This window comes from Cervus canadensis, chromosome 21, assembly GCF_019320065.1.
Source record: "Cervus canadensis isolate Bull #8, Minnesota chromosome 21, ASM1932006v1, whole genome shotgun sequence".
NCBI lineage: Eukaryota > Metazoa > Chordata > Mammalia > Artiodactyla > Cervidae > Cervus > Cervus canadensis.
This window is the reverse complement of record NC_057406.1, coordinates 28189770-28210920: the sequence shown is the minus strand read 5'-3', so window position 1 is coordinate 28210920 and position 21151 is coordinate 28189770. Positions and strand designations below refer to the sequence as shown.

The 21151-nt window shown below is 39.0% G+C and overlaps 1 protein-coding gene across 6 annotated transcripts in view; it reads right to left on the bottom strand.

Annotated features, from left to right (window-relative positions):
- The window catches only part of PLEKHA5 (pleckstrin homology domain containing A5), a 252442-nt gene that overhangs the window by 142617 nt on the left and 88674 nt on the right, over positions 1-21151 (bottom strand). Inside the window, exon 1 of one of the 6 annotated variants that reach the window (XM_043440563.1) lies at positions 20476-20617. The exons of the other annotated variants lie outside the window; for them this stretch is intronic. The gene's annotated coding sequence lies outside the window, so the exon portion shown is untranslated. Of the gene's footprint in view, positions 1-20475; positions 20618-21151 lie in introns of those variants that run through there. 6 annotated transcript variants of the gene reach the window in all.

The window sequence follows — 21151 nt, the reverse complement described above, 5'->3', positions numbered from 1 at the left end:
ATCCAATGGGTTTTGTCCAGTTACCTCAACTCCAACATTACACAGAACAGTTTACCACCCTAAAAATTACCGGCGCTTCACGTGTTCAACCCTCCTTGCTCCCAAACCCCTAATCTTTTTATTGACTCTATAGCTTTGCCTTTTCCAGAATGTCCATGGAACCATACAGTTCTGCTGACTTTTTAGATTGTTTCTTTCATTTGGCAGTCGTGGTTTAGTCGCTAAGTCATCGTCCGACTCTTGAGACCCCATGGACTGTAGCCTGCCAGGCTCTTCTGTCCATGGAAATTTCCAGACAAGAATACTTGGCGTGGGTTGCTATTTCCTTCTTCAGGGGTTATCCTAACCCCATTGGAAAAGACTCTGATGCTGGGAAAGAATGAAGGCGGGAGGAGAAGGGGAGGACAGAGGATGAGATGGTTGGATGGCATCACCAACTTGATGGAAATGAGTTTGAGCACGCTCTGGGAAATAGTGATGGACAGGGAAGCCTGGTATGCTGCAGTCCATGGGGTAGCAAAGAGGCAGAACCAAGTGAGCAACTGAAATGAACTGTGTCTTTCTGTGGCTTGTCCATTTCTTGTTACTGTTCTATAATATTTCTTCATATATGGATGTACCAGTTTGTTTATCCATTCACCTCTTAAAAGATATCATTTTGGCTGCTTCTAGTTTTGGCAACTATGTATAAAGCTGCTATAAACATCATGTACAAGGTTTTGGTGTGGACACAAATTTTCAACTCATTTGGGTAAATACCAAGACGCATGATTGCAGAATTGTATGCTAAGACTATCTTTAGCTTTGTAAGAGACTGCCAAACTGTCTTCCAATTTCGTGTTTCCAACACAAGAATGTGCGTCATGGAGTTTCTGTTGCTCCACGACATTACCAGCAGATGATATTGCCAGCATTTTGGATTTTAGCCAATTTCAAAGGTATGTAGTGTTATCTCACTATTATTCAACTTGAATTCCCCAATGACAAACCTGTTGAGCATCTTTTCATATACTTCTTAGCCATCTGCGTATTTTCTTTGGCAAGATGTCTACTCAAATCTTTGTTTGCTCATATTTTAATTGAGTTGTTTTCTTACTGTTGAATAAAGACATTTTTTACAAAAGAACTGATTTTTGTTCAGATTTACACAATTTACTAGAGAAGAGATTATAAATCAATCTCATCATTTCACCTAGGTCAGCAAATACAGAACCAACAAAAAACTACTTGATTCTTTGGTTTTATATTTTTTTTAAAAAAGCAGTACATACAATGAAATCAATCTCAAACACCAGTCTTCTGCAGAGAAATAATCGAAATTAAGGTACATTCATGAAACAAGTGCACTATAGAGCTTTTAACACATTTATTATAAATCCTGAGTACATTCTGGTTTTATAAAAGATTGAGAGCTGTGTTATTTAAAATACAAGACATGTAAAATAAATGGCTCAGCCTGTCCACTACCAGGGCTCTGGTAAACATCTATGTTCCATTTCCATACTTCAGTCAAGCTTAATGGTGCAGACACCAAGTCAGTCAACTGGTCATTTTTCTCAGGTGGCTTTTTATCTGGAGATGTGGCTAATAACAATACAAAGGAAACTAACTTCTTTATTTTCTGTAGGAATTATAACAGCATTCAATGGGACAATATGATGTATGCATTCAACCACTGGTTTTTAAAAAACATCTATTGAAGGGGTTTTTGATTTTCTCTTTGTGTGAACTTTTTTTTGAGGAAAAAGAAAAATCTTTGGTGAGTGTATGTACGAAATGCTATTCTAGTGTCTGACACAGACAAGCAGAAAGAAAAGTGCTTCTGCTGCTCCCATTTTTAATGACTTCCCCCTTTCATATCCACCAAAACCAACCATTTAAGATTTAATCACACAGCTTTCCTTGAATGATACCAAAATTCCGGCTATTCATTAAGTCGTAGATCGTCTTTCCCTCTGAAAAAAATCCATAGGAGAAAAAATTCAACTAAAACTGAAAACAATTTAACCGTATTTTTTAAATATAGGGATATGTGAAATGTTACGCCAGTATGCTTTTCAAATAAGAGTAGGTTACCTATAAGCACTCATTATATAGTAAGTTAGTCTATTTAAATTATGATTGCCAATTCATGACAGGAAATTTAAGCAAGAAACAGAGGTAGTCCAGAGCAGTACATATCCAAATGAATCACGAAGCTTTTGTAGTTGCTTCTAAAAACAAAACAAATCATGTGCACACACATATACACACCCAAACAAACAACAAAAAACTTAAGACAGTCAAGAATCTGTCTGCAATGCAGGAGACCCAGGTTTGATCCCTGGATCAGGAAGATCCCCTGGAGAAGGTTAACAACTATCCACTCAAGCATTCTTGCCTGGAGAATTCCATAGACAGAGGAATATATATCCATGCACAATTGTATTTTTGGGCTTCCCTAGCAACTCAGAATGTAAAGAATCCACCTGCAATGCAAGAGACCCAGGTTCTATCCCTGGGTTAGGAAGATCCCCTGCAGAAGGGAGTAGCAACCCACTCCAGTATTCCTTCCTGAAGAATCCCGTGGACAGAGGAGCCTGGAGGGCCACAGTCCATGGGGTTGCAAAGAGTCAGACACGACTGAGTGGCTAACAGCGACAGTAGTCTTGGAGGACTAAAAATAGAAGCACAAGCAACAAATTTGTTGTTAAAGAGGTTTGACTGCATTTCAAGTTTGGAAATATAGTTACATTTTGAATGTACCATATATCACTACCCACACAGTAGTATCTTTTAAAAGGATTATTAGTTTTTAAAAAATATATGTAGACAAGTGAAAGAAAATAGAACATAACAGTCAGATGATCCTAATGCCTAGAATAATCTGTTGACACACAGAGATAAATAAATGAAATATACACAGATGATTTGAAAATTTAGAAGCTCCTTTAGGCAGAGAGTAAGAAGTAAAACCCATCTAAACCCTACCCTTCCAATCCAGGCAACCTGTTATCACCTTCTACTTCAGATATACCAATTATTATAATCCCTTCCTTCCTTTCACAGAAGCAAAGTCATAACTAACTTTAGATATATTTTTCACAGAGAAAATGATTTATTTTATGGAGCAACATTTCTGTTCTATAGTATTTTTGGATACTGCTGCTAAGATCATGAATTTTTAATATAGAAGAATATGCTGTTATCACTTGTTCTTGTTAGATCTAATGAAAAGTAACGTTCCTTTCCCAAATGAGAATAAAACATAGTTATTCCTCATCCTGTAGTGTTTTTGACAACTGGGTTAAATAGCTTGTATTTTTTTTAACTGCTGGTGTCTCCAACTTTTAAATTTACAAAGAAGGTCAATAGTTGGGGTTTGGGCAAAAATAACTCAGTTCAAGCATGTGACACTGCAGGAGAAAACATCTTGAGCAAAAATTACTGGTGACTCTGTTAGAGCTCCCTGCAGAACACTGTCCCTGAGAGGTGTAAAGCCATGCTACTCGACAATCCCATTTCTCTTTCATTCACATCCACAACTCCTGGAGAAGTTGCCTGTCTATTGGTCCAAAGAAGTCTCAGCAGATGTTCTTATTCTCTAATTTATGGAGACAACTGAAATCACAGTACCTGTGTCCTTCCATTACCACACCTGGACTGTCAGCTTCCAGGATAGTATCCAATGATCCTGAATCAGAATCATCCAGCTTACCTTAGCAAACCTTTGATCTGCAGAAATGTTTTTCATTGTTTTTTAAAGGCCACACTTTGGGATGATGTGTTTTGCAGCAATAGGTAAATTAATGTAACCCATTAAAATTTTCCTAAAGCTTTCAGGTATTACTAAGATTTCTTCAGTATAAAAGCTCTCTTCTTTCAGTTCTTCCATCTTTCTCCTTCTGCCAAAACTTCTCTAGAGTCCACACCGTTAAAACTGCTTTCTCAAAGGTCAGTCAATACTCTCTTAATTGCTACATCAATGATCTGGGTTCTTTTTCTCATCCCTTTGATGCCTATACAGCTTTTGACAACTGGAAATCTTTACACCCTTGGCTTCCACGACAGTGAATTCTCCTGAGGACCAACCCAGGCTTCCTGGACTAATTTTCTGATTTCCTTCATGTGCTATATTTTTATTCTTATCCATGAATTACAGGTTACTTCTCCAAGGTTCTGACTTCCATCCTCATCCTTCACACGATAGGTACGGTAGTATCAACTGCCACAACCAGCTTATCAAGTACAAATGTGTGAGGCCTTATGCCAACCTCTGTGTATAGTATATAGATCATCCCATGGGCTTCCCTGGTAGCTCAACTAGTCAAGAATCTGCCTACAATTCAGGAAACACTGGTTTGACTTCTGGGTAGGGAAAATCCCCTGGAAAAGGACTAGACTACCCACTGCAGTATTCATGGGCTTCCCTGGTGGCTCAGACATAAAGAATCCACCAGCAATGCAGGATCCCCGGGTTGGGAAGATGCCCTGGAGAAGGGCATGGTAACTCCAGTGTTATTGCCTGGAGAATCCCCATGGACAGAGGAACTGGGCAGGCTACAGTCCATGGGGTCACAAGGGGTCGGACACAACTGAGCAAGTAAGCAGAGGACAGCACAGATCATCCCATATTTGCCTAGCCTCTCAACTTCTCGGCGCCTAATATACTCTGCAATTCTGGCTTATCTACCACTTTAGTCAAGCTTTCTTTTCTTTCCCGGTAGTGAACTGAATTCCAAATACCTTATTCTGGAGTTTATCACCATCTTCCCAGTGTTTAGAAAAGTGCTAGACGTACGGCAGTATCTATGAAGCACATGGTAGGATATTTGTTGCATAAACAATTGGAAAACCCACACATATCCTATCTCTTTTGACATAGGGTGGGCTGCCATACAAAACTAGACTATTAGCCTCAAAGCTACAAGGATTATAATTAGGAGTTCAACCTGCTGGTCCCATTTCTAAAGCACATTTATACCATTCCATTTATCTTATAAATCACCAGCATGTCAAAAGTTGTGCAAGACCTTTACAGAGAAAACTGCAAAATACTGAGTAAAGTTGTAACAGTTCTTAGGAGCTGGAGGAATATCCATATATATCATGAAAAGTCAACACTGCAAAGATGTCGACTGTCTCCAAACTGACCTTCAGGTTCAGTATAATCGCCATTAAAATTCCAGCAAGATTTCTTGTGGAAATTAAAACCGATTCAATAATTTATATGGAAATGCATGCAAAGGACCAAAGCGGAATAACAATGTCTAAAAAGATGACTGGCAATATATATATAGTTTTGGTGAAGACGTGGGCCCACTAGAACTTTCTCACAGTACTTTTGGAAGCCCAAGTTGTATAGCTACTCAGACACTGCTTGACAGTATTTTCTATTTATTTCTGACTGTGCTGGGTCTTGGGTGCTGAGCAGTCTATTCTCTAGCTGCCAAGAGTGGGGGCTCCTCTCTAGTTACAGTACGTGGGCCTCTCGTGGCGGTGGCTTCTCTTGATGCAGAGTCCCCTCTCTAGGGCACTCCGGCTTCAGTGGTCGCGGCTCCCAGGCTCTAGGGCACAGGCTCAGGAGTTGTGGCCCGTGAGCACAGTTGCTCCTAGGCATGTGGGATCTTCCGGGATCAGGGGTGGAGCCGATCTTATTGTCAGGTAGATTCTTTACCACTGAGACACCAGGGAAGCCCCTGACAGTATTTTCTAAAGTTCAGCATACACATATCCTGGGATTCAGCAATTCTCTTCTTGAGAATAAAGTTTTTTAAAAAGGTATGAATGAGACCATCAAAAGATATGGCCAATGTCATTTCCTTAGGTTTTCTCAAATGCAGCTGTAAAGAAAAGCTACAGGAAGTTTGCCTGTTCTGCTGTAAACGTTTTGTAGTGTCTATTACACCATTTGGGGTTTCCTGGTGCCTCAGATGGTAAAGAATCTGCCTGCAAGGCAGAGAGACCTGGGTTCACTCCCCAGGTCAGGAAGATCCCCTGCAGAAGGGAATGGAAACCCACTTCAGTATTCTTATCTGGAAAATTCATCTTGTTTATAAGTTGGGGACTAATTGTTAAATTATCACTTTATCTTTAAAGATGCAAATTCAGTCTGAAAACCAAAATGTAGCACTGCTTTGAGCTATAATGCAGCGCTCCAGTAACAATTGCATGGAACATTCTCTACATTTGCTAAATAATTTGTGATTTCTCTAAAATCACTAAATAGATTTTTTTTTAAGGGATCTCAGGGAATATGATTTGGTCTTGAATATGCCTTACTAGGACATTTACAGCACATGAATATATGGTTTCAAATATGTCATGTTGGTCAAAAAGCTGGTTTGGGTTTTTCCATAAAATCTTGGCTAACCCAGTAAAAATGCTTTTGGGAATTTCAAGTGTAACTTGAAGGAGGTGGTTGGATTCAAACTACTTATAGCAACCCACACATGCATACACACACATGGCTAAAATTTTAGCTGTTTGTGTCTCAGAATCCATGCTATTTTGGCCATCTCTGCATGCTAGAATATGAAACAATAGTTACTCAACATCTGGATTCTATTATAGCTTCTGTATTATTAATAACTCATAACATACTTTTATATTTCACATTAAAAAAAAAAACTTCTGGCTAACTAAACAAACTGACAGGGGTTTCAAGTACTGCAAAAGAAGAGAACTAGTTTTTAGTAAATAAATTCTGCATTTAAAAAAAAAATGAAAGGGAAGGGAAGGAAGGAAAAGAAAGGAAAAGATAAGAAGAAAAACACTTGCTTTCAAATGAGAGCCAGCATCTACCAGCACAGACTGATGTCATTAACGATTTCTGGTTTCCAGCTCCAGATTTACCACCACTTGGCAGGCAACGTTTAAATTTGCTTTTATTCTCCCTTTGGCAGCTACTCTAAAAATTTTGGTCACTCTCCTTAAGCTACCTACCCAATTCCTCCTGTGCTCCCAAGTAGACATTTGCTGCCCTACAGCTAAATTTGACTGTAGTTACATCCATTTCTTCCTTCAAGTTTATGGCAGCCCACTCCAATACTCTTGCCTGGTGGGCTACAGTCCACGGGACTGCAAAGAGACATAACTTAGCAAGTATCCCTTACTCAACTCACATCCATTTTTATTTCTTCCTTCAAGTCTTCAGAAGATGAGGTGCCTGTCCCCCATTTTATATCCTTGCCCTGTTGTCTTTCCAAGTTCCCTGGGAACTTGTTCTAAGCCTGTTTCTTCTCTTTCTTGCATCTTCAAGCTCCTCTCTCCTGGCTCCTACTTTCCAGATAAAAACCACACTTTAGGCATTCCCATTCTTTGATACATCTTAAGTGAGGCTGTGAAAGTGTTAGCCGCTCTGTCATGTCCAACTCTTTGTGACCCCAAGGACCGCAGCCCACCAGGCTCCTCTGTCCATGGGATTCTCCAGGCAAGAATACTTGAGTGGGTTGCCATGCCCTCCTCCAGGAGATCTTCCCGACCCAGGGGTCCCCCACACGACAGGCAGATTCGTTACCATGTGAGCCATCAGGGAAGGGCTTGCTTTCGAGGCCCAAAGACTAGTTCACACACGTCGTGTGCATGACCCCGCTCCCCGCCCTTCACTCCCCCAAGGACTGTCACCTCACTTCGACCCTCTCCCTCAGTCAAGATCGCTGATGTCTTCCTAACGTCTCCTCCTCCTCTGCCAGGGCGTCCCCCACATTGAGGCAGACTTCTCTTCCTAATACGCACATTGGTCTTGCTCTGCTTTCCTACGTAAACCCTTACAAATGGGTGACCAACGCTCCTGAGCTGCCTGCCCCAAGTCCTCACCCCCACTCCAGCAGCCCTGAAGTAACCATGCCTTGAAGAGATCTTCAAGCCTTTGTTCTTGCTGGTCACTCCTGCTTTGACTGTGACCCACCCCTGCTTTTCTGCCTAGCAGAAAAGCGAGGCAGAAAGAACAAAAGTTCTTTGCTGTTGTTCAGTGGCTAAGTCACGTCTGACTTTTTGTGGCCCCAAGGACTGCAGCACACCAGACTTCCCCATCCTTCACCATCTCTGGAGTTTGCTCAAACTCATGTCCACTGAGTCGGTGATGCCATTCAAACATCTCATCCTCTGCTGACCCCTTCTCCTCCTGCCCTCAATCTTTCCCAGCATCAGGGTCTTTTCCAGAGAGTTGACTCTTCACATCAGTTGGCTAAAAGTGTTGGAGCTTTAGCTTCAGCATCAGTCCTTCCAATGAATATTCAGGGCTGATTTCCTTTAGGACTGACTAGCTTGATCTTGCAGTCCAAGGGACTCAAGAGTCTTCTCCAGCACCACAGTTCGAAAGTATCAATTGTCCGGTGCTCAGCCTTCTTTATGCTTCAATGTTCACATCCCTACATGACTACTGGAAAAACCATAGCTCTGACTATACAGACTTTGTCGGCAAGGTGACGTCTCTGTTTTTTAATATGCTCTTTAGGTTTGTCAAGATTCCTCTCTACAGGTCAGAATACGAGCTGTCTGAGGCTCACCGGAATCTAGTGCAGGATTGGAACAGAATTGAAAACATAAGAGTTCTTCAGGTTTGAGACAAAGAATTCTGAAGTTATCTAAATCTGGGTTTAAATCCTGGCTCCACTATTTACCAGCTCTATTAACTTCAAAGAAACGCTCTCAACATTTTCCTGTTTTTGAAATGGGGATGATGATACCTTTTCCCATAGATTCTTGTGAGGATTATATGAGATAATAGACACTCAACAACTGCTAACATGTAGTGTTTAAGATGTCTGGTGAATTTCTGAACACATTGGTCACATAATATTTCAAAAATTATAAATAATTAAGATCACACAAAAGCACAGATTAAATTTTCAAAATGTACTTATCAACACATTTACATAAAAGTATAGTTTATTTTTATTAAAACCAAACTGGAATTCTTTCTCTTTTGATTTTAATTGATGGCTACTCCATATTTACATTTTTTAGTATGACATTGTTTATATGTAAAACCTAAAAAGAAATTATACAAATGAACTTACTTACAAAACAGAAACAGACTCACAGACTTAGAGAATGAACTTAAGGCTACCAAAGGGGAAGGACAGGGAGAAGGGATGGTTAGAGAGTTTGGGGTGAACATGTACACACTGCTATATTTAGAATAGATAACCAACAAGGTCCTAGTGTATACCACAGAGAACTCTGCTCAATGTTATATGGAGCCTGGATGGGAGGGGAGTCTGGGGGAGAATGGAAACATGTGTATGTATGGCTGAGTCTCTTTGCTGTCCGCCTGAAACTATCACAATATTATTAATCAGCTATATCCCAAAACAAAATAAAAAGTTAAAAATAAATATAATTTTTTATAATCCTTGTAATGGAAAGAAACATAAAATCACTAATTTGATCTATTTCCTCAAATTCAACATGACTGAGATTCAATTACTTCCTCTATCTTGCTACTTAGTAACTCTGGTGCTTCCAAATGAAATTAAAAAGAAATGACTGTAAGACAGACGGAACAAACAGACATTAGCTAATTAGGGGGAAAACCACATAAATTAGATATGGAAAAGTCATCTGAAGTCAAGACAGTCATTATTCAAAAGCATCAGGTTAAAAGTGAACACACACAAAAATCAAAACCCAGCAAAATATCAATATTAAAACAGGATCATGAATGATTTTATTTTTTTACTTTTTACTTGTTCATTTTTTAAAACTCTTCTATAAAAAGCATGTATCATTTTTTATAGTAAAATTGTTTTTAAAATCTTTTGGAAAATGCTCAAAATAAACTGTCAGTGAAGAGGTAAAAATATAATATTATATGTTCCATATGGTACCTATTATGGAAGAAAAAGTGTATACTTGGGGAGGGTCTACATATCGGGGGAAAAAAACTAGAAGGCAATATATAAAAATATTCTTGGTTTCTCTGGTTGGTGAAATTAGCAGTAGTTTTAGTGGCCTTAATTATTTTCTATATTTTCTAATTTCTTTATGATGATCTAGTATTACTTTAAAAAAATAACTTCCTTTTGGATTCATGAACCATAGAATTTAATCATTTAAATTGTACAATTGTTTTTAGACAGTCACAAAACCAAGCAACTATTACTGTAATCAACTTTAGAATATTTTCACCACCTCAAAAGAAAACCTGGATCCATTTGCAGTTCGTCATTACCTCCTCTTCCTAGCTCCTGGCAACCTCCAATCTATTTTCTGTCTCTACAGATTTGCCTTTTCTGGATATTTCACAAACACATTGTTGTTCAGTTGCTAAGTCATGTCCAACTCTTTTGCAACCACATGGACTGTAGCCCACCAGGCTCCTTTGTCTATGAAATTCTCCAGGCAAGAATTCTGGAGGCGGGTTGTCATTTCCTCCTCCAAGGGATCTTCCTGACCCAGGGACCGAACCTGCATCTCCTGCATTGGCAGCTGGATGGATTCCTTACCACTGAGCCACCTGGGAAGCCATATAAATAGGATCATATAATATGTGGTCTTTTGTGAATGACTTCTTTTATTTAGCATAATGTTTTCAAGGTTCATTCATGTTATAGCATGTATTAATATTTTATTTCTTTTTGTCACCAAGCATTATTCCCTTGTTTGGATAGAGTACATTTTGTTTATCCACTTACAAGCTGTCATTTGCTTCCATTTTGAGGCTATTCTGAATGATGCCGCTAGGAAGGTTCGTGTACATGTTTTGCATACACATATGTTTCTAAATCCCTTGGATATACAACAAGGAGTGGAACCACCCAGTTATTTGGTAACTCCACATTTAGCTTTATGAGGAACCATCAAACTGTGCTTCAAAGCAGCTGCATCATTTTATGTTCCCACCAGGAATGGAGGAGAGCTGTAATTTTTCCACATCATTGTCAACGCATGCTATTGCCCATCTTTTTGATTACAGCTATCCTAGTGGGTTTGAAGTGAGAGCTCATTATGGATTTGATTTGCATTTCTGTGATGGCTAATGATGTTTAGCATCTTGCAGGAACTTACTCTTCTTTGGCGAAGTGTTCAGATCTTTTGCCCATTTTTAAATTGGGCTATTTATCTTTTTATGATTCAGTTGTGGGAGTTTTAAAAAATACATTCTAAATACAAATCTCTTATCAGATATATGACTTACAAAATGTTTTGTGTTAATGTGCAAAGAGGAAAAAGTACTCCCATCTCCTCCAAAAATTCAATTAGCAAACACTGTGATCATGGGATGAAACACAGTAATAACGACTGTAAAACAACCTAAATATGTGAGCAGCATTTTATGATGTTCAACCTAATCCTTACATGCATGGTAATAACAGGCCTTTTAAGTCAAGAATCAGAGGCCAGCAAAGGTAAAGTGACTTACTCCAAGTTTCTCCTGATTTAAGTTATTTTTCTATGTGTCATCTGTCTTATTTGTTTTAAAGTTCTCTCCCTGTGTTGTTTTCAAATTTGTGAGCAAGATGTCTTCATTCTTTTCAGAATAAGGCAGGTATGTTTATGCCAGAATTCCTTTAAGTCTCATAGCTATGTAGGATGCGGCTGCTGCTGCTAAGTCACTTCAGTCGTGTCTGACTCTGTGACCCCATAGATGGCAGCCCACCAGGCTCCCCCATCCCTGGGATTCTCCAGGCAAGAACACTGGAGTGGGTTGCCATTTCCTTCTCAAAGTGAAAAGTGAAAAAGTAACACCCAAGTCTCTGAGTCCCTGCTTCAGGCCTTTCTCAACTGTGAGAATACCCATCCCAACTCCGCAGTGTGAACAGAGATCTGCGAAGGATGACAAGACAAAGCGGGAATGAGCATGAGCCAAACAACCCAGGTCGGTGGTGTCAGTTTCCTATGACTATCACAACAAATTACCACAACATCCGTGGCTTAAAGCAATAGCAATTTATTCTCTCACAGTTCTGCAGATAAGAAAACAGGCTGAAACCAGTTGAAGCTGCATGAAAATCAAGGTGTTGGCAGAGCCACAGTCCCTCAGGGAGGCTCTGGAAGAGAAGCAGTCCCTTGCCTCTTCTATAGATAGATGCTGGTGCTCCTGGTGTTCCTTGGCTTGTGGCCCCACCACTGACTCCGTTGTTGCCTCTGGGGTCACGCTGCCTTCTCTTCTTGTGCCTGAAATCTCCTCTGCCCACCTCCCCTTACAAGGACACTTGTGATTATGTGTACTTCCAACTCCCAGGATCCAGGATGATCTCCCCATCTCAAGGTATTTTTTTTTAATATTTCTTTTTGGTTGCTCTGAACCTTCACTGCTGCACGCAGGCTTTCTCCAGTTATGGTGAGCAGGGGCCACTCTTCATCGCAGTGCGCAGGCTTCTCACTGAGGTGGCTTCTCTAGAGCACGGGCTCTAAGGTGTGTGAGCTTCAGTGCTTGTGGCACACAAGCTCAGCTGGCCCACAGCATGTGGAATCTTCCCAGGTCAGGGATCAAACCCGTGTCCCCTGCATTGCCGGACATATTCCTATCCACTGTGCCACTGTCCCACCAAGGAAGTCCCGGTACAAAATGTTTGCCATGTAAGGTGACCTTCCAGGTTCTGGGGACCAGGACATGATCAATGAAAATCCAAGGACCATTACTTAGCTGGAGGCAGGAGGTTTTACAAGACCCAAGAACAAAGTCCCAAAGCTGTAAGGGGCAACTTCCACTGTCTTCCTTTCTTTATACTCACAGGGCAGTTGTTTCACAAAAACTGCTCTAATAGCTATGGTCTTGCTATTCCAGCCCAGTACTGCTAAAAGTCACCATCTTAGTTACCTGATCAAGTAGCTTCAATTACTTTTTGAGAACAATTTTATACAGAGGAAAACACTATCAAAGATTCAAATTTGTTATAATATTAATTTAAAAAAACAGGAAGAAAAAAGAGAAATTGAATAATACCTCAAAGTTGTTTACTGATATATGATATAAATCTAACATTAAAAGAGGAACTAGACATTTAATATTAAGTCACTCCTCAGCTACTCAAAAATAACTGAAATGTGCAGTGCAGTCATAAATTGTACACATGATATACAAGGCTTAATGTACCGGCAACTTCTTTCCTCTTAAACTAGATAGTAAATATTGTTTAGTCACTCAGTTCTGTCCAACTCTCCTGCCTGTAGCTTCTCCATGGGATTTCCCAGGCAAGAATACTGCAGTGGGCTGCCATTTCTTTCTCCATGATAGTGAGTATGTGGGCATTTCTATCCCTGTCCTTTGTAGGCCTGTAATATCTTTCCAATATTACTTCACAGTTTTTAAGCATTAAAAAAGAAAAACAGGTACAACGTAACCTTCCTCCACAAAGCATCCAGTGCACCAAGCTTCATGTCACTGCCTACTATTACATCAGTAATCCTGCCAAATGCCATTGCCAAAATCTATAAACCAGCCAACTCTTTGTTTGGGGGGGGGGGGGGGGGGGGGCGGGAAACTCCTGCTTCCTTATTAACTCTTTAGGGAAGTGGAGAAAAGGTAGTGAAAATGGGAAGGTCTCTGACCAACTAGGAAACAGCCCAGCTGATGAAGTTTCCCGACCTTCACATCCGTTGCCCTACAGTTTCTATTTTTTGATACAGAAAGATTTTTTCACTATTTACTAAGATTAAGTTATTCATCTTCCAGATGGATTTTGCTGGCTGGATGTTAAGTGCCGCAGTTCTCCCTTTCTTGACACAGGCAACTTGGCCTCAAAAGAAAGATATGTTTCTGAAATACTTATAAAGTTGCTTTTAGTAGATGAAAATTGTACTTTCTGGTTGCCTTAAACTGTATTTTCAGAGATTTATTCTTAAGGAAAAAGTCTAGCTCCAAGAAAAATTTATGCTTATATTCAAAGCACACTTTCCTTTCTGATACACAGGAGAAAAAATTTCTACCATAGTTTATTAGAACGGTTTAAAAAAAAAAAAAAAGCCCCAAGGACGTGTGTTAGACAGCAGACAAGCCATGAACAGACATGAAGATTCTGATCCCTAATTCTGAACCTCTTCCATTGGACATCTTCCATGCTAAATGATGGCTTCAGCAAGGGTAATTCCATCTGTATCAAATAAGTCCCAGATCCTCTGCTCTAGACTTGTGATTTTTTCTATCTTTACAAAGTAGATTTTAAACTTATACTTGAAAAATGGCAAAAATTAAAATCTCAGAATATTTGCAGGATTTTACTCAGATGTGTGTTATTCATTAAAGGTTCTCTAAATTGCATGTTCAATGTCTAGTCCTTGGTTGTTGGTGTTTTAATCGATCAGACATGTCTGACTCTTTGTGATCCCATGGACTGTTGTCCGGCCTGGCCCCTCAGTTCACAGGATTTCCCAGGCAAGAATACTGGAGTGGGCTGCCATTTCCTTTTTCCAGGGGATCTTCCTGACCCAAGGATTGAACCTCCATCTTCTGCATTGACAGGCAGGTTCTCTACCTCTGAGCCACCAGGGAAGCCCATCTAGTCCTTTACAGTGGAGTAAATATGGCTCTTAAACCACCAAAATACCAATTCTACGCTAGGCTTAATGAGAAACTTGTTCTGTCTCCATTCTCAGAAACCAAATAAGACTGACATGCAACCTGCAGAGCAACCCGGAGTAAAGCGACCACGCCCATCTCAGGCTCCTAAATAACTTGGGGTAGGTGTCCTTCGTCCCAGATTCAGTAATATTTGTACCCTCGCTTCTCAGAATATAGTAAGATTTGAGAACATGTACCCTTGTCAGGTTAAAGCAAGGAAAACCACAGTTTAAATTAATTTCAAATTTAACAGAGATGCCAGAATAAGAGCCTAAACTGCTCACCAAATCAAACTATCAATTTTTTGAAGCAAAATGAAAACAAAGCACCCCTAAATTAAGTGTGTGGGTCACGGAAGCCGCCAGTAGGTATTTTACTTCCATGTGAGTCTATCACTGAAGAGGCCAGGAGGCTTGAGACTCAGAATGAAGGGCCATTCTGTAATCTCCCTGGCAGCATTCAGGATAATGGGGAAGAAATAGCATGTCATTGTGACAGAAGAGAAAAAGTTTACAAATTCAGTTCAGAGCCAGTGGGCTAAAGACTTGCTGAGGAGGAATCATTTTGAGGTTATTACAGTACACTGTAATTCAAGCCATTTTAAGGCTCAACCCCCCAAGAAAAACGTGTGGCAGACCTGGCAATGAGAGCATGCCCACAGTCAGTCAATCAAATAGAACGGACGTTCTAGAAACCAGAGCACCTGAGATGGTTTGTTTGCATTCGAACATTAAGCTTAATGTGGGTGGGAAGGAGATATTTCTGTTTGGAAACAACGTAAAGCTATTGCTACTGCTGCTATTATTTTTAACCTTTATTTTGACCTGTAGTTCTTACTTCTTGTTACTCAAACCAATGACGCCTGAGGAAATACAGGCTACACAAAACTGAAACTATTTACCGTAAGTTAGGCAAGACCGATCCCATGCATGTGACTAACTGAAAGTCTCTTTTCTCCTGTGCGAGACATGAGCAAAGACCTGGATGAGCAATCCTGGGAATTCCCTGGCAGCCCAGTGGTTAGGACTCCATCCTTGCACTGCAAGGGGCCAGGATTCGATCCCTGGTTGGAGAACTAAGATCCCCACAAGCCTCCAAATGGCCAAGTTAAAAGAAAAAAAGAAAAAAGAAAAAGCCTACAGATGAGTGAATCGAAGATTAATGGGAAGAAAGAGCAAAACGAACCTAAGAAACAGAAACACCGAAATATGATTCCTGGACTAAATGTCTGAGCTGTAAATCCAGACAAGTACTTGGTGAAAGGTTGCTAAGAAGCATCTAGATGAGAAAACGACTGAGGCAGAAACTACAACTGAGAGGTTGACAATATGAAATGGAGCAGGTCATCTGGGCACAATCAACAAAACATCAAGGAAACAACAGACTGAGGGTAAACTCACAGGAATCTGATGAGAGTTCAGTGACCATCTATTAGTGACCTAATTAAAGAGTTACGTCGGGTTAGGTTAAGTAATGGGATTGAAAGTGAAAGGTTTAGTTGTTCAGTTGTGTTCAATTCTTTGCAACCCCATGGACTATCCAGTCTGCCAGGCTCCTCTGTCCATGGGATGTCCCAGGCAAGAATACTGGAGTGGGTTACCTTTCCCTTCTCCAGGGGATCTTCCCAACCCCAGGATTAAACCCAAGTCTCCTGCGTTGGCAGACAGATTCATTACCACTGAGCCACCAGCGAAGCCCTAAGTAATGGGATTACATATGCATAACATTTTGATGTACGTATCTTAAATCATTTATGACCCCCTGAGCTCTCATTAAAAGTTTTATACCGAGGTAGTTAACTGACTTTAAATTTGCCAAAAAGCCAGTGTCAGAAGAAATGTGCTCAAGAGAAACAAGTGTGCAATGCCCATGGCCCTAAAGCCAAAGTATTTAAGGTGTTTTTCCAATGCCAACCCACACAGCCATTCAATCTCTGAGGGCTGAACTTTGCTCTAAAAGGGCTACATTGAGACAGATCTCAATGGCTGGGCACTGAGTTCCACACTTTCTGGCTATATGTAATTACAAAATGTATCAAGGTCAACAAAGAATTATTTACAGTTTTCTTTTTAAAAGTCTCTATCAATTTATATTATTGTCTCATATGGAGATTACATAATGGAATGAATCTAATAATTTTAATGTGTTCTTAATAATATTATGAAGAGTTTTTTTTAAGACAAGTTTTACAAAAGTAAAGAAGAAAAAAAAAACCAAAATATAAGCTCTTAAGCAGGTTATTCATTGATATGGATTAAAAGTATGAGAAGAAAAAATTCAATTTGGTAAACATTTAGTTAAGCTTCCCTGGTGGCTCAGACGGTAAAGCGTCTGCTTGCAACGTGGGAGACCCGGGTTTGATCCCTGGGTCAGGAAGATCCCCTGGAGAAGGAAATGGTAACCCACTCTAGTACTCTTGCCTGGAAAATTCAATGGACTGAGGAGCCTGGTAGGCTACAGTCCATGGGGTCTCAAAGAGTCGGACATGACTGAGCAACTTCACTTTCACTTTCAAACGTTAAGTGCCTACTGTGTACGATACAGTTAGGTTTCCACTAATTTAAGAGTTTATACTTCATTAAGTCTAATTTTATGTATTTAACATTATTTAAATACTAATAATTGGAGAAGGAAATGGCAACCCACTCCAGTGTTCTTGCCTGGAGAATCCCAGGGACGGGGGAGCCTGGTGGGCTGCCGTCCATATATGGGGTCGCAGAGTCGGACACAACTGAAGCGACTTAGCAGCAGCAGCAGCAAATACTAATAGAAACAAATCTGAGTGTTTGCTTTTTAGCTAACTTATCACTTTGTCTACTAGGCCAAACACAGCTGGAACATAACAGGTATTTAGCAACTACTCTATTTTTGGAAGCTGACTAAGCCACTGAGACCCTTTTAACATTTCATCATGCATGCATTCTGGTTTAAAAAGTATGTTATTATAAAGAGATTCCAAGCATATTATTATTTATCCATGCGTGCTAAGTCGCTTCAGTTGTGTTCAAGTCTTTGCGACCATATGGACTGTATGTAGACTACCAGGCTCCTCTGTCCATGGGGTTCTCCAGGCAAGAATATGGAGTGGGTTGCCATTGTAAATCAGTACATTTCTGTGAATCTGATACTTCAGACAGCTGATAGGTTACATTTTGAAAAATCGTTTAATGCAGAAAATAACTTAATTGTTTGGAAAGGAAATTAAGAAGACAGACATTCATTCTATACCTGTTTTGTGACTAATATCATGCTAGGTTATTTTCATAAAATTCAATTCCTATATATCTATAAAAAAGAATTGACATTTCTGTTTACTACTGAAAACACAGAGGATAGAGAAATACCCAGGCCCACCAGACTATAACTTCCAGTTATTTCACATTACAAATCATATTTTAAAAATTAACTTGTTTCTCCATGGGACTAATCTAGAAGTAACTTTGAGAATGAATGAGAACTTGTGAGAATTATCAAAATCTTTACATGGTCACATTGTGCCCCAAATCTTTCACTGCCAATGCTTCTGCAGTTTAGGACTTTAAAAAAATGTAACTTTAGCATCATTTTTATCACCAAATCTAATCATACCCTATAAGTCCCATTTACACTGTAGTTCTAAGATGGTTCTTCTAAATACATAATGAGAAAAGAACAGAGGTAATTTTCTGAAAGATATATACAAACCCTTAATTCTTCCTTCACTTTTCTGGATATTTCAATATACAGAATATATTCAGAATTAAAATGTGTGCTTAATGTTTAATACCATGCATTGGTTTTTCTTTTCAAAGTAAACCATAGTCCAGAAAAAAAAGTTCTGAACAAGATGTTAGAGGCCCACTGTTACCCAAAATTACTTGACCATAGACCCCATTTTCAGCTACTACTGGGGACCTTTAAGTCCTACTGAACTTCATAAAAGCTAGGGAAATAAATGCTCCTCATTAGGCAGGCATTAAGTTAAATAAGTGACTGCATGAACTTAATGATGTGGAAAAGAACAAAATATAGAGGTATATGCTTCATCTTCAAAAACCTGGCAAAGAAATCCTTGTCATCAGTAATTTTTCTTTTCATAGTCCCCTCTTTCCATTTCCTCAGTATTTCTTACTATTTCCTTTAATAGATCTTCTACTGATTATCCATTTATCTTCTACTGAAGATCTATGATTAGAGGTAAATGGGACTAAATATGTAAAAGAAAATAGTGTATTTTGCCATGAAAATTTCATGATTATTTCATGAGCAAATATGGGGGGGGAAAGTTAAAATTTGCAATCTTCTATTTATATAATACACATGGAATATGTATCACTGAAAACTTCAAAGACCACAGAGAACTTACACATTTGAAATATTTTTCATTAAAAAAGAAAACAGTTGACAGAATTCTATCAAAGCAGTACTTGCTTTTTTCCCCACAGTAGCTCTCTGTGAATGACATACAGCCCTGGCAAATCTTTGCCACAGTCCAAGAAATCATCGTATTATTACTTTAGAAACCTTAAATGAACATACTACCATGGGAAAATATTATTATATATTAAAAATAAGTGGTAATAAACCGGGTGTACGTGCCGCCCCAGGCCACACAAGTGAGTCAGTGTTTAGAAGTGGGAATAGATTTCTTGAGGATGTCACCCAGTTCTCATCTCTAACTGCTAACCCTCCCTCTTCCATGAATATACAAGCTTTAAGTATACACCCACCTCCTTCACAGGTGCCAATCCTGGAAAATGGCATAGTGGGGGCCGTTCTCAAAACAAAGATATTTTAAGAAAGCATCCCATAATTGCCTGGCATTTGAAGGCACTAGGCTTTTAGTATTCTCTTCCTATTTCTCCCACCCCCTCGTCGTTTTTCTAGAGCTCTTTAATGCACTTTCTATACCTCAATTTCCCTACCTGACATTTCTGTTTACTCACCAACATGATTTTCCCCCAAGGAAATAAAAATGGTAATTTTATGCTTTTTCTTCAAATCTTCAAAAAATATGATTTCTCTTGGGCAGAGTATGCAATTTTAGTTTTTAGGAGAATACCCTGAAGACTTGTTTGCCAAGTTTATGTATTATAAACATAATCAAAATCATGTTTATTATGACATAATGATGCATAGATTTTAAATGTTGCTTGATATTATGAGAATATTTGAAAATTGCAAAAATTTTTTTTCTCCTTTAACTTCATGGTAAAACATGAATATGTTGGATAACAAATAATCACAAAACATTTTAAGATTATCTGCCCAGCAATTATCATAATATGAGCTCAAGGGAAGTAAGAAGAGCCCCAAATGGCACAATTACTGTACTCACAACACTTCTGTAGCTAATTCAATAGCTAAAAACAAATTCCAAATATAAATTCTGAATAACTGCAACATATTTTACAGTGTTAACAAATTCATATCATTTTTTGAGTATTTTTTAAATGATCAATTACATTACAAAGCCAATTTATTTTTGAACCACCTATGTAAAAACATGGACAACAGAGCCTCTCATTCTCTTTAAAGAATTCTTGCTCTTGTGCTATGACTTTATTAGATACAGTTTTAAATTCTTGCTTTTACACTAAATTCTTACCACTGCTTTGTTACATATAGTTTTAAAATGTGAAAGTAAAAAAATGATTAACTTAATTAAAATACAAGAGCAAAACTGTTAAACTGTCCACCCAGACAAACCCTGAATTCCCTCAGCACACAATTCTGCTAGCGTTATTCAGCACCAGTGAGCAAATGAAATCTGTGGAGAACAAGGAGGAATACCATCATAGCAATTCACAAACTTGTCACCTCAGAAATATACTGAAAATATTTCAAAAGAGTGAGATATGGATAGCAGAAACAATTTCTTCCCAGTCTGAGCTAAGTTACTTTGCTACATAAAGCTACAGCTTAGTATTAAAAAATGCAGACGATATAAGTAAAGACAGAGCCTTGCTAGGAATTACAGAATAGAATAAAACAGCTAGTTAACTCACCACACAGCCTTTTGCTAACAACTTCCATGCTTCTCTTTGTCTCAGGCCTCTGGCTTCCAGAGACAGATTACATGCTCTCTGACAGAATGATGACAAAAGGGCACACGGCGATCTCTTTTCTGCTCCTGCCACTAGAAGAAAACTGAACCACACCGCAGCCTCCAAGAATAAGTACTTCCTACGAGCATGCTCAGTATCTAATTTAAATGACTTGGTATTTCATGTCGGCATGTGACGGCCTACTTCCAAAGAAACTCTGAGAGCCGAAAATTCAATCAAAGATCATTAACTGCAATAAACTGAACAGAACCACCGAATGAATATTGATTTGTCTTTAGCTTCATGATTTTTGAGGTTCATTTAACTTGATGTGACTGGAAATGATTATTTCTATTATTCAAACAAGTCCTTAGGTTTCAATTATCACATTAGCTATGTCCACATGAGCACCCAAAATGCTGGAATGAACTGGAAACTTCAAGATATCCAGGATGTGATCCCCAAAATTAAATGTGACCACTGATGAATTAAGCAAACTATGAGCCATTCATATTTCACTTTCTAACCTCTCATTCTGTCCTCTTGTCTATTCCCTAAATAAAATCATCTACGAACTTATCTAGCACTATTTTCATTTCTGCTTTGGAAATGTTAGTAAATATCAGTAAGCTGGAAT